Raw genomic sequence first — 15154 nt, forward strand, 5'->3', positions numbered from 1 at the left:
AGGCTGAGGCAAGAGAATCACTTAAGCCTGGGAGGTCAAAGTTGCAGGGAGCTATGATCATGCCACTGCACTCCAGCCTGGGCAACAAAGCAAGAACCTGTCTCTAATAAATAAATAAAATGGTTTAAAAAAAAAAAAAGAAAGAAAGAAAGAAAGAATTTTGATTTCTAAAACATGAAGAGAAGCAATATTCAAATAAACAAAGCTATTCTCAAATTACAAGATTGCTATAAAAATCTACAAATGTTTATTCTTTCCCCTACACATACACACACGAGGAATCATTCCTCTCTCACCACCGGCTATTCAGTGTCTAGTCCTTTTTAACAGAAACTTTCTTTCCTCGTTCTAGTTAGCTGGGGCAGTACGTTCTTCAGCATCGTAACTTTGCAATTACTTAAGTTCCCTACTTATTTTGGCCACTTGCCACCTAGAATATTAAGTCCCTTGAGACATGCTGTCAAAGGCAACACTCCTGGAACTGCCTATTGCATTTTTTTTCCACGCTTGTTGGGAAGAGCAAGACTCCCACAGGGCAAAGCAATCTCCTTTGAATCAAGCAGGGGAAAAAAACTGGTAAGAGCTGGACTCTGACATGCAGCTTCTGGTAAAGTCTACAGAACTACTTTTAAGTGGCCGGGTGGGCATTAACTTTTAATGGGGCTTTTTGATGTTGTTGTTACTCAGTGATTTTTGGAGCCAACAGATATTTTGTAAGAACTAAAAAAAATACCGAAATTTATTCTGAGGAATATTTCTCAATTTTTTGTTTAACCAGCAAAAGAAATGCAAACTGCTTCTTTCATCTACTTTTAACCATTTGTAAAAGAACTTGAACAGGCTAAGTTCTAGTTCCAAATAACAAAAATTGTTGAAGATAGCATTTATTTTTACAAGTCTTGAAAATAGCAGTCTCTGGGTTTTGTTCCCTTGTATATGTGATAAATAAAAAACAGAAAACAAAAAGAAAAAAAAGAAAATATCGGTATCCGCCATTGTAGGACAAAAGAAGTTAAATATCTGGTGGCAACAAGATGAATACAGGATAAGAAAAGAATTAAGTAAAGTAAGTTAGCTTTCTGAGTTATCCATAAGTACTTCTACATTTGAATCACTATCCATGCCAAAACATTACCTCTGAGATTTTATCATTACTGTATTTGGTAATTATTGTATTTGTTACCTTAGCTAGTAACAGTTGTTCACAAGGAAATAAAAGAAAACATAGAGAAGGAAAAATTGATGCCAAAATAGTAAATTGATAAATTTCCTGCTCAAAAAGAAAACAGAAAATACATTTCTATGATAAATTAAGAATTTAAATTTATTTTAATTTTTCTATTGTCTAATATTCTATTTCTCATTAGTAATTTTTAAATTCCTAAATGTGCAGTCAACCATTTCATGAAAACTGTTAAATATTTTCAAATTAGGAATATGCCAGGGTTTCCATCAATTTATTTTATTTAATATATCAAAGATCATTATGTTTATGTACATAAAGCTACACGTGTATTATGAATCCAATTTATCTGAAACATCCTATATTTAATAAATGATGAACTTTTGGATGACATGTATATTTTTCCCATTCCTCTTAATATATTAGACATAACTATTCATCCAAGTAAAGTTTATTTTCCTTTTTTGTGGTTGTTGTTTAGATTTTTATTTCTATGGTTAAACACGAACTTTTACTCTTTTGGATAGCGTATCTGTCTGATGGTATCATTTCTTCCAGGGGTTTCCCCCAGAGCACTATAAATCTGCAATGAGAAAAAAGGATAGGCAAGTGAGTAAGAAAAATGTTCAGGAAAGAATACTGGCTAAGATTGCACACAACTGAATATTTCACATTTTAAATTATTCTTATCATGTTATCTCATTAGGTTTTCACTCGCTCTGATGACCTTAATTAGACTTGTTCCAGATTTACGAGAACTGTAAAATTAGGAAACTTTCATTAAAATATATATATATATTAAAACCCCCTGGATGGGTTTTCCAAAGCACATCCAGCACTACTTAAGACTTTATTATTTCAGCTAGTTGGACATATCATATCTACAGCTCTAGCCAGGTCTGTAAGAGTTCTGTGCCTGATGCCTAATGGAACCAATTTTCACTCTGGCAGAACAAATTCAAGTTCTAATACTAACTTGAATTCCAGTTTCCTTTGGATGCCAGGAATCAGACCCTTTTAGAGGAAATTGTATCAGCGCCTCGGCCTATTAAACGATATTCTATTTATTTCATCTAAATAACTAGCATAAACAATTGGCGAAAGTCAAATCTGAAACAGAAAACAAACATTTTTTAATTACTGACTGTGCTTTATTCTCTTTTTTAGCCTTCTTTCCCTCCTCTTCGGGCTCAATTTTCTACAAATTTCACCTATCACAACTGTGGACCGCTGACCTTCTTTAAACAGGAACAAATGCTTCGGTGCATTAACTCACCTACACTAACAATCATATTACAGTCACGGGCCATTAACTGTCACTCACATTTTTATTACCCTGCATCTGATGAACATTGATGCACTTGAGTGTCCTCCTCCACACTGGAAAAAATAATAATAATTTAGATAGAATTCTAAAAGTTAGCAGGTTTTGTCAATAGCTTCATTGTTCCTTGCGTCCATTCATCACATCTTGCCTGCTATTGAAATCCTTCCTTGCTTTCTAACATTATTAAAGTCAGTCATTATTAAAGTCATCTCAAAAAGAGATACCTCTGCAACTTCCAGGATATTGTCAACCAGGAATCATATTTTCAATACTTCAAATTCTATCGTATTTTCAAGCTTCTGAAACAAATATAATGTTCTCACATATTTTCTAAGATGGAATTTCATGTAGACAGCGATGTGCTAGGAAAGATGATGCTTACCGAATGATTTTGGCACTGCCCTTTGATAACGATGACACTCTTAGAAAACCAGCATTGGTTTTCCTATTATCAGAACAAATAAGAGTGCGTCTTCTGAAGTCCTAGATGTCTTACATTTGAAAGAGAAAAATTACTGGAAGGAGAAACTTAACAGTTATATTTGTATTCAATCTAGTTTCACTAAAATATCTTTGGGGAAGACATTTTTTATAGCAATCACACATTATTTTATAAGACCATTTAAAGGGTTCTTGTTTTAGTTTTTGCTTTTCACAAAAAAAAAAAATCAGATTTAATTAAAGCTTCGTGAAAAGGTCAAAAACACACAAATAATTCCACATTTCCTAATTTTCCAACCCCTCCTTCAGCAGGCATTACTTAAGTAATTTGAACCAGATAGTTTAAGTTGGTGGTACAGCTAAGTGAATAAGCCTCTCTCTGTGGAATGTATGCACTGTTTCATCATTTTTCAATTAATATGAAATAGTTTTGCCAAAACACGATTGCAAGAGGGAAGCCACCATCCTGAACATTTGGAACAGCAGTGGCTCATTTTTCATTATTTTGTTGATGTTTTGATATTTAAAAAATACTGTTTACATAGTTCATTAATATTATTTTCCATTTCATCACAAAGAAGTAAATTCAGAGCAAAGATGATCATTTTGTTAGTCTATCAAAGATCTTTGATAAAGTGCACACACAATGAAGAACAAAAGTGGGTCCTCAACAGTGTTTCCAACTTCAATGAAAACCTAAAACGTGGGCCTGGATTTACAGATCAGGCATCATAGGCTGATTAAGAAAAAAATCCGTGCGTGATGTTTATGCTGTGTGTGTTCACATGTGGGAAGGAAAGAAACCCAGAAAGGAAGGGAGCTGGGGCACAACTGCATAAAGCAAGTTATCTGTCTTAGGAGATTTATTATTGAGAAATGGAGAGAGAACTCGAGTTTCTTCTCTCTGGTGACAATACTAGAAAAAAAAAATTAGTCATCATGTGTAATTTACTATAGAATCTCTTGTCTTAGAAATAGACCAGAGAGAATACAAACCCTGCTGCATGAGTATATACACGTCCAGATGTATACACACATTTTCTCTTGTGAAATTTATATCTCAAATCTCTTTAAATCAAAGTGAGTTGAGTTTCAAACAGGGGCTGGGTGAGAAAGAACCTCCAAACTCCGCTCAACCCAGCAAATGCTTTCGAAGTGAAAAATTAGTAGACTCTCTCATTGCATAAACACACTCCAAGACTGACTGCCTCTCTATATTTGATTTTGAAAGAAAGTGCTCAGGTTTTCAAAGAACAAAAAAGGAAAGCCTTCTCCATCTTTCTTTCCCTCCTTTCCTCTGCATTGTTTCATAACTCAGTTTTTTTCTAGGTTTTCTTTTTTAAATGAATGTTTTTCTCCTTCTTTTGCCTGCCTTCTTCCCTTCTACCTCCACGACCACAAGTTTGACTAAAAATGATTTTACACTTAAGACCTTTCATATATCACCATAGGAAGGAGACACCCACTGTCCCGGTACTCAGCCCACCTGATCGAGCGTTCCCCGCCCCCGCTTCTCTGGGCTCCCCGGTTCCCCCAAGGGCCTGAGCACGCCTAGCAGGGCGCGCGGTTGAGAGTTGGCCTGCAATTTCTGCTTTTCCTTGGGGAAAACTGTGACCTTAGAAATGCGTCTGCAAGTGTTTCTTCTGGTGGGCCTGGAGGTCCCTCGACCCCCCAGACTAGCGACCCAAACTCTTAGCCTTCCCGCCCCGTGTTCTGGGAGAACCTGGATCTCCCAACAACCCAGCGCGCCCCAACACCCAAGCACCCCCATCTACCCTTCAGCCCGAGCGAGAGAGCGGGACGGGGCTTGCATGGGGCACATGGCCTCGGCGTGACACGTGGAGAGGCGGGGCGCCAGTGGAGAGCGACGCACGGAGAAACTGAGGCAAGAGCGTGATGAGAAGGGCGCAGTCCAGGCTGCCCCTGGCGCCCCGGGTTTCGCGGCGCCCCCGCGCGCCCCAGAACCCCCTCCTTCCCCAGCGAGCGGTCGTGAGCGCGGATTGGTCTCTCTGTCCCAGAAAGCGGGCTTTTCATTGAGAAGCAGGAACCTAGGGAAAGAAAGTCTGCTCGCGCGTTTGTTTTGGTTTTTCGTCTGTTTGCTTGCCAATTTAAAAGTGGCCGCCTAGGCGACAGGCCTGCGGTTTTCACAGTGTAAAACGGATTAGTGGAAAAGCTCCTGCCCCTCTCGACTTTCGCTTGCGGTTTGCAACCCCCGGGGCGGGTATGACCCCGAGGCACCTGCCCAAGAGAGCTTCCCTCGCTGCGGCCCGATCGGCGGACTCCGGTTCCCCGGGGCCGCCCCCCCCCCCCCGCCCCCGTGGACCACTCAGCCCCGGGCCTGGCAGGGTGGAGCTAGGTCGCGCGCCCAGGGGATGGAGGTTCCCACGGTGCCGGGAAGCCGCGCGCCCCGGCCCGCAGCCCGCCTGCCTTGCCCGCGCCCCTGGGTCCTGCGTGTGCGGGAGCTCTGGGCCAGCCCGGGGTCCCCCCTCTCCTGGACGCGGAGAAGAAAAGAGCAAAGGAAGGCAATTTACTGCGGATGGCACCGGAGCCTGAGTTGGCTTGTTCGTGTCCTGCTCAGTGATCGTAGGTTTTCCCCATGAAGCTGCAGTTCGCTGAGGACACTTAGTTCCAAGAGACAATGAGTTCACACGCACATACCATTTACTTAAGAAAAATGTTAGAAAGAAAAAAAACTGCTCTTGGATCCTCTCCATGTTCTTGGTTTCACTAAATACACAAAGCATCCGGGCGAGAGTTGGGTTGAAGCCTGGGCGCTCGAGGTGCGTGCTGCGAGGTTCCCCTGCGGGTCCGCCGCCCCTCCCCGGCCTCCAGCACCGCATCTGCCCCGAGTTTGCGGGCTGTGAGCGCTGAAGGAGATTCCCGGGCCTGCCAGTCTCACCTCGAACCCTTGCATCCGAAAGACACATGAGTGGAGATATCGACCCTCAGCAACCCTTTCCTGCTGGCCTTCTGGCTTTTATAAACCAAAATAAAAGTTTGTTTTCGGGTTAAAGAAACGCTGTCTGGTCTTTCCGCCCGGACGCGGGACTTACGCATCGTCTGATACCCGCAGGGAATTATCAGTCTTGACTGTCGAAGTCGCTAGCGGGGCGTCTGCAGACGACGTTCTGCAGGTGGTGGGGCCGAGGGATCCAGGAAATAGCCGCAGGGATCAGCGGACTCCGAACGCTCGGGGCAGCCCGGCCGCTTCGGGAGGGAGACTCGCAGCGGGGGCGGCGAGGGCTGCGGGCCGCGGACCCGGACTCCGCGGGCCGCGCGCGGGTTGGGGACCCGGCAGGTTCCACCTTAAGAGTCGGGTCTGCCCGGCGGCTGCGGAGGCGCCCGGCACCTGCAGGGGGCGCTGCTGCCCCGCGGTTCCGCCCGCGCCGCCGCGCCGCGGGCCTCCCAGCTCCCCGGGCTCGGTCCCCGGAGGGGGTGGGGACGCTGGGGGAGGAAGGGAGCGGAGTGCAGCCGTTAGGTAAGGAACCCGAGCCCTCCCGGATTTGGAAGCGGCCTCAGTGAGGCGTTTGCAGGAGGGAGCTTTCCATCATTCGGCCGCGAGAGGAAATGCGGGGAGGCGCCCTCGCTACCCCCACCGCCTGCCTTCCTGCCTCCCTCCACGTCCGCTCCCCGACCCCGGCCGTGCTTCCCAGACCCTTTGTTCTCGAGGTTGGGAGCTACTGGGTGGGGGTTCCCCGGGGAAGAGGTCCCCCGCGCCACTCGGAGGGGAAGGAACTCTCGTCTCGCCCCCACCCGGCCCTCCCCACGGCGTCCCCTCGCCCCACGGCCCCTCCACAGCGTCCTCGAGCTTCGTTTCTCAGTCGTTCTCCCGAGCTCCCGCTCCCGAGCCGGCACGGTCTGCACGCCGCCTCCTTCCTCTTCTCGCCATCTCTGAGGCCTCCGGGAAGAGGGCGGGAGAGGCAGGCGTGAGCGGGAGGAGAGACCGCGTCGCCTTCCCAGCACGGAGTATCCCCAGGGACCCTTTAGGCCCCGACCCCTGGGACCCGCTGCAGAGGAAGGGCTTTCCCGGCGCCGCCGCGAGTCGCTAAGGGCCGCCCCAGCGGGGAGGCCGCCGGGCGCGCGTCCCCCCGGGCCCTCGGGCGCACGGCCGGGCCAGCGAGGCGAGGCGCGGCCTCTCGCCGTCGGGACCCGAGACCCCCAGTTGGAGAGAAGAGGGCACCGGAGTTCGCGCCCTGGGGAGGCTAATTGCAAACGAACGCCCCCTTCTTCCCCCACCGTACCCTCTGCAGCGCCACCCGCGTCGCCCCTCCACCGCGCGTGACCCCGATGGCTCCCGCGATTGTGTCTTCTTGAGTACAGTTACAATGGTGTTCAGCTTAATTTCTTACTTGGGTGAAGGCGTCGCGGAGTAAAGCGAGTGGACGAAGATGCGGGGGGAGGGGGGAAACCGAGCAGGGAGATGGGAGACGTGGCCCAGGCGGTTGCACCGCGAAGGGACGCCCGGAGTCCGGAGCCTGAGCCGGAGGTCGCCACGCAGGTCCACGCTCTGGCCCCGGCCGCGGCGGTCCTCCGGCCGAGCCCTCCGCGTCCTCAGCACTGTGGACGCGCCCCCGCACAGTGCCCCTCACACACCCCGCACCCCTGCAAGCTAGCGCCAGTGGAGGGGGCTCCGCACAATCAGGGTCACAAAGTAGGCGCCCCCCCGGGAGAAGCGGACGCTCCAGGCTGGCGGGAGCCCCCTCCGGCCTCTCGGCGTGACCCTGGTCGTCACTGGCTCGGCGAGAGCTGCGCTAGCAGTTCTCCCGGCAGCGGGTTCCCCAGGACACACCCCGTCCCCACCCCCGAGAGCTGGCGGCCAGCTCGGGATGCCAGGCGGCCGGGCGGGCGCCCTGCCAAATTCCGCGTTCCTCTCCAGGAGACCGGGAGTTGCGTCCCAGGCTCGGGAAAGCCCGTAGTTCGGGCTTGGGACTCGCTTGCAAAGCCCCCCAAGGCGCCAGGGACGCCTCTGCAGGTTGAATTCCTGCTCCGTATCACTTCAATTTTAATTAATCTTTTAAAACACCGCTGTCACGTCGCTTGCAGAAAATTAATCAAACTTGAATCCTTGTTGCATAGCAAGAATTTCGATCCGAGTCTTTTAAAAAGGACTTGACTTTGCAAAGTCACGTCTTTTACAGTTCCCTCATTCCCCCTTTAGCAAGGGAAATATTGCGAAAGTCAAGACATGTTTGTTTGGTTCTCACCATCTTCAAAATGAAACTTTGCTTATTTCTGATCTTTATTTTCCTGTCTTTGAACAAAAAAAATAACGAGATAAATTGCCTATCTCTGTTAATTCAAAATATAATTACTCTGAATGATCTTTGTTTAAGAGCACAGATAAACTAAGATAATCTTAATTTTAATGTGACACGGCCCCTATTTTTCCTTGTGAATAATTAGAATAAAGCAGTCATTAATTAATACCAAGATATCTCCATAGAAGATGGTATCTGGTCTCGCTGAGACACTGAAACATCAGTTGTATTAGTAATTGATACTGTATAATTGAACATGAAGATAGTCGTCTATTTTTAACCTCAAAGCTCAGAGTTTATTTGGTGATTACTGAGCTCCTAATAATTAATTTTTGTTCCTTCTTCCTGCATAAATAATTCTTACGACTCCAAGTTCCCCATGCAACACAGAGGCTTCTCATTAAAATCTATCCCCTCAAAATATAAGATTATGAGGCTACATTGTGCAGCAACTTTTCCATTATTTGTAACATGTTTGGTGTATTTTCATATCTTCCTGTTACATTTCCTTTGCTGTAATTTGCTTACAAAAAATATGAGAATATAACTAGAATATCTTTTACCACAGCTTTGTCTTTCTGTGATCTATTGATTCCGTTTAATATAGAATGCTTAAGACTCCCAGTTTCTCAAGTTTCTAAAATTTGAGGATGAGTTCCACTGAAGAATCAAAAATTTGTGTATAGTCAAGTTGCCATAGATCATATTCCCAACCTAACAGCCCACATTATCTCACACTTTTCTGTTGTTAAAAATAGACTTTGCTCAAACACATTCCCTGTTTCCAACATGAGTTGAAGATCAGCTCACAATTTCCTGGGTTAAATTTCCATGCTAACACAACTTTTGACATTAAAAAGCAAATTCCCCTCTCATGTAATAGGGAAGTCTTCCAAATAGTAATGAAAATTTAGACTCTAGCTTTAAGGTATCTAATTATTTCTTAGCATGAATTATTTTTTGTCATCAAAGGGATCCTCACTTTTTAACCAGTGGAGGGGGGTTATGATATTTTTCTCATACATACAACTAAAAAAAAAAAAAAAAAAAAACTCCCTACTTGTTCCTCCAGTAAGGTGTCTCCCCAAAACAGTATGAAATGTTTTATACCACACAAATATTTTTAGTACTTACCCTACCAAACCCATGCATTTTACTTGTCAGTGCTATTGCTAAAGTGTTGAAAAGTATACTGGCTTTCCACTTCTATTTCCCCCTTAGTACAATTAAAACTTTAGGTCAATATATAATGGAGTAATTCTCTCCTCTTGGATTTTATATTTTCCCACTATAATTTAGACTGAAATGGGATTAAAACAGGATCTAGAGTTCTAATCTCGGTTGATGTTTTGGTGTATTCACCGTAATGAGTCCTATTCCCTGGGGTCATGAAGCTCCCAAATGTCAATCAAGCAAACTGATTCAGAAATGCCATTGTTCGACTCCCACGTCACTCGCCTTCCTCTCATTTTATTTAACAATACCGGAGTTCTCTGATCAGTCATTCGGAATATGAGGCATTATCTGGGGAAAATTCACAAAGTGTCTTGATCTTTCTTTGGGAGATACTGTTAAGGGGTTTCCGCAAAGCAAGAAAGTGCTTGTTTATATTTCTGTCTTTGGACCGCACTATGGACCGAAAGAACCAATGAATACCGCTTGAAAGAAAATCATACCGTAAATCCGTCAAAAATTAATTCGTCCAGTTGAATGTTACATTTCTATTTTCGTGTTGGAAGCAACCTGATTTGTCACCGGAGAAGTATGACTGGGTCTGGGTCCAGTTGACATGCCCCCACTTTCAACCCCGTCTACTTTAACCATTTAATAATACTGATGTGTTTAGTCTACACTAGTTAACTAAGAATTTATCTGGGAGCTAGGAAGAGCCAACCTTTGCCCCGGGAGCTCTACCCAGCCGGCTCAGATACGTCCGGGACCCTCTGCAGCTCGAGTTTCCCAGTCACAACCCTGGGTCAGCCATGCCTCGGTCCCAGCTCCCAGACAATTCCCAAAGCCGAAGGCGTCAAGCGTGTTACTCGCTCCGAACAGCCCAAATTAATAATCAACTTCACTCATGGAGGCTTTGAGCCTTCATCCTCCGTCCCCTGTAGCCTCCCAGTGCGGAGCCCGGCTCCTGCGAGGACTTCCTCGGAGGGAGGCAGGCGCGCAGGGACGGATTTTACGGGAAAATATGTTGCTGGCGTCTTTCACCTAGAGGGCTGTGGGCAAGGAGGCACGACCCAGCCCTCCTGTTCTGGGTTCTCCCATCTGGATGCATCCGAAATCGCGATAGCCGCTCAGGCTCTGGATGCTCGGGTTTGCAGCACACAGCTCCAAACGCACGACCCCGCGCGCCTCCGCGCACACTTAGAGCCGAAGTGACAAGGGAAGGCGGCGGAGGTGGGGACAGGGGGTGGAGCCGCTCTCTGGTGGGGCATGATCAATCATTTTAAAGTAAAGGGTTCAAAAGTTCCAAGTTCCCCTTTGGAGGGGAGAAGCAGAGCTTCCCGGGGCCTGCTTCTCTCTGCGACCCGCGGATTCCCAACAGCCGCGCCACCACCAGGGATCTCGGCTGCCGATGGCAGAAGCCACTTCCTGGCGGCACGCTCTCCGGCCCGCGCAGCCAGGCGAGGTTTACGCAGCTTCCAGGGGGCAGTTTGGCTTCCCGGGGAGAACCGGACTCCCTTGGCACAAACGTGCTCCCAGCCCGCACCGCCCAGGGCGCGCGCTTTTCCCTTTCTCAGCAAGCGGGAAAGGCCTGGCAGCCGGGCTGGCGGCTCGGGGCCTCGGCGGAAATCCGAGCTCCCTGCGACCTGTTCTGCAAGCAGGGGAGGGGGAGAGCCCCAGTGAGCTGCCCCGGAGGCGGACCATGCAAATTCCTGAGAAAAACCCCTCTGGAGAACGCCAAACCCTTCCAAAAGACGTGGCTCTGCCCCTCCCCCGTCTGTGGCCTTCCTCCTGTCGCCGCCTCACCCAGCACAGCCCTTACCTGCGACCTGGCCAAGGGCCTAACCATCCCTCTGCTTCCACACCCCCGGCTTTTAAGCTGCATCTCCTCCTCCCTGACCTTGCTGAGGCCTGGGCTAGGGTAGCCAGGGTGCCGCAGAGGAAATGAAATTGTTCTGGAGATTACAGTGAGGCTTTTGGCCAAAAGAGTGCCCCCCCCCCCTTCTCATGCTTCCATGTAAAGTGCAAACTTGTATCTCCCTCCACAAGAATAGACAAATTTTCTCGCTTATTTGCAGTTTTGCAAAGTTCTACACACAGATTAGTGAACCTTAAGCGCCCTTGCTCAGACCCAACATTGGAGAGCTTTGTCAGGGTCCCTGGGCAGTGAGCGTAATGACAGGTGAATCCAGCAGCCCCAGGAGGAGACTGACCTAACCCTAAGACTTACAATAGGCCAGGGGCCCAAAGGCGCCCCACACAGCTCCCAGCAACAGGTACCCTACAGCAGGGCAGGCCTTCAGGATCCCAGAGCTTAGGCCCTGGTGGCAGAAACTGTCCTTCAGTGACCTGGGACAGAGAGGCCCTACCCACATGTCTTCCCCCCAGGAGATTCCTTCTCTCCAAATGACCCCTCAGTCACACAAGAACAGGAATCTCTGCAGTCTGTACCACCTGCCCAGACACAGCCAGGCCTTGTTCCAGCTTCAGCAGGCCCTCCTGGTGTAAGTCCAGTGGTGCTTTCAACCTACTTGTTCTTCTGACATGATTTAAAATAAAGAGGAGGAGGAGGAAGAAAAAGAGAAGAAGAGAAGAGAAGGAGGAGAAGAAAGAAAGCAAGGAGATACAGAATAAAAGACGGTCAAAGGTGATCAGAGCAAGATGGAACAATTCCTTTCTTACCCGAATTGTCCCTAACTCCATCTTTCCCACACTCAAGAAGAGAGAACCAGTTTCAATAACTAGCTTCTCAGAGTAACTTTTTTGAGTAATATTTTCCTCCTGCACTTGACTGGACCCAACCTACCTCTCTCCCCAACCTGAAGAGAGGAAGGAGCTATGTAGCTTTAGGGAGATAAACCGCTTTATAGGGCATAATAGCTTCCCCGTAGCCAGTCAGCACTCCACAGAAAGCCTGGGAGATTCAAGCTGCAGGAATCTAAGTGCTCTGTTGCAAAACCAATCTCAGCCTTAACCCAGCCCAAATTAGATTCAGAAGAAATGGGGAGGCTCAGAGTTCCTTCTCTTGCCTGGACCATTCCCTAGTAGGGAGATCCTCATGGAGAAATATGGCTAATCCTTAGGACCATACTCGGAGTGAGAGCCAGTCATCATTGTGATGAGACTACAAGACCTAGAAGACAATGGTAGAGAGGAGAGGAGATATATATTTAAAGAGATAGAGATACATGTGTGTTACCTTTTGCCCAACTCTACAATTGTAGTCTGACTCAGACCTTCTGAGTCCACCCTCACTCACCCACCTGGGTAAAACAGAAATCAGCCTCTGGGTTATCAGAGACAGTCCTTGGGGGTGTAGGGGGCAGTTCTCGAACCCCAGGCTAGCGTGTAAGGGAGGATACAATGGGTAAGAAAATATCTCGTAGAGGGGAAGAGGGCCCTGAGCAGCAGCCACAGGCCACAGTCACTCTGAGGAACTCATCCTCATTAAAGAAATCCTTTGTATGATGCTGCATTTCGTTCCCAGATTTGTAGCAGCCACGCTGAAGGCGGAGGCAGCTGCACCAGCTGCTGCTGCTGCTGCATGCAGCCATCCAGCAGTGTGTCCCTAGCAGCAGACTTGGTGTCCCCAGTGTGAAGAGCCCAGGCTTTGCCCATTAGGCTGTGACTGAAAACAATCCCCCCGATCCAAGAAGCCTCCACAGCGACTACCCCAAATCCCTAAACAGATTCCTGGACTGAGAGAACACAGTTCATAGCATGGATGTCTAAGAGCTGGAGGTGATAGAAAAACAGAATAGAAAGATCCCACCCGATTCTGAAATCACTAACGAAATCATGTGTGGTAGTGGGTATTTGTGCCAGTATGGATGACAGTTTCATACTTTTGTCCCCAGAATGACATTTCAAAAATATGTCTCCCCTGCATGGCACCAAAGGCTTTTTTACGTCCCGCTATTGTGAATCAACCTTCTGTAAACCATATTGTGCATTTTCCCCTGGATTTTAATGAAAGAAGAATTGTGCAAAAGCAACTTCTTTGTCCCAGAGCTGAAACAAAGACTAATACACAGGAAAGGAGCAGCCTCTCCAAAATGTACTCTTCTCTGACTTGGGAGGAAAGCTCCTGGAGTGACCAGCCCATAATTGTGGTTGATATTTAATCCCCCTTGGTACAAAGGCTCATCTTTTCACTAAGCAGAAGCACCATTGAGATATGACTAACCTTTAGGGCTACATCCCAAACTGGGAGTCTGGGGCTTACACTTGGATTGCCCAGGCCTCTTCTAACCTGAACAAAAAGGATCTGAAGAAAATCACATTTTTTCCCCTCGCAACAAAGCATTCCTAATCACTTCAGCTTGTTGGTGAATTTTTATTCCCGTGTCCACTTGGGGTATTGAAATCGATCGCTGCAATATTTAATATATTACACTCCTAGGGTCATTGCTCTCCTAAGACCAAATTCTCTCCCTCCTGCCCTCAACTCAGCCTGGCTTCTACACTCCCACTCCCATCTGTCTGGGCCCTCTGTTTATCTGTCCACATAACGCCTTTAATTCTCAGCCCAGCCGGGGCAACTTCACCGTTTATTCTGTTTTCTTCTAGTATGGAAAATACTGAAAGCTCTAGGCAGCAGTGCACTTAAAAGCGAAAATGAGGAGCTCAGTAGATTGGAGAAAATTAACCAGCCACAAACAACCTCATTAAAGAACTGCCTACCAAGAGTTAAGAATTAATAGCAAAATGGATGGGAAAAAAAACCCTTCAGTGAAGAGACCTTAAACCTCTTTCCCTGAAAGGTACATAATTTACAAGCCCAACCTAACATTCAGTTTTATTTCCCTTTCCTAGTGACCTGTCCCATAACCTTGTAATCCACTGTGGGGGCATTTTCTCCTTGGTCCCTTTCTTCTTGTTACACATCCATAGGTTTGCAAGTCTGAATACTTGCTGATATTTTTGGTTCAAAAATGCACTTAAATTGTTTGGAGCCTTTTAATTTAGAAAGACACTTTAAGAGACTCCTGGAATACCCTTTGGGAATTGTTAGATGATTTGAAGAGTGCCCTTAAAAGAATTGTGTTTGGATAGGAAGGGGGTTGGGAGAATCATGCAGAAAGAAGCATGAAAAACCAGAGTGAGGACATTTTGTAGATTGAGTGTTCTGATGGCACTGTGGTTTATCTTGCACATGAAGTTCAAATTTAAGTAAAGCCCACGTATGTGGGCTGTAAGTTGCTTTTCTAATGTTTTATTGGGCAGTGTATTCTATATTGGCATTTTATATGCATAATCTCATTTCAATGCAGAGCCGCATACTAAATCCTGGAGCAAGCAGATGAGAATGCTGTATGGATATTACACTCAATTTCATTGGCTTCAACGAGACTTTGCACATCGCGATTTCCATTGTAATGGCTTATCTTTGGCTAGAATTTTACACATTGACGTGCTATTCCTTTGGCCAGGATCCTGAATGAAGAAACCTTGTCAATGGAACAGCCATAATGATCCCATTCACATTATAGCAGGTAACTGGGATCAGTGATTCCAATAGTATTTACAAAAGATTTTCTGCTTTTCTTTCTCTTGATAACAATTTTCTGCACTTTTTTTTCTTGAAGGAGGCCACATTTAAAATCAATCTTGGAGTATATTCTAAGTATTGGTTCAAAACAGGAAGAGATAGGGAATTCACCATCAGGATGGTTCCAATTCATCTAGAAATCCTTCTGTTGTGTCAGGATATTATATGTAGCCCTCATGTGTGGTAGGATCAGATCCTATTCAGATAAACAGCTAGAGATTGAC

The sequence above is a fragment of the Eulemur rufifrons genome, chromosome 25, assembly GCF_041146395.1.
Source record: "Eulemur rufifrons isolate Redbay chromosome 25, OSU_ERuf_1, whole genome shotgun sequence".
NCBI lineage: Eukaryota > Metazoa > Chordata > Mammalia > Primates > Lemuridae > Eulemur > Eulemur rufifrons.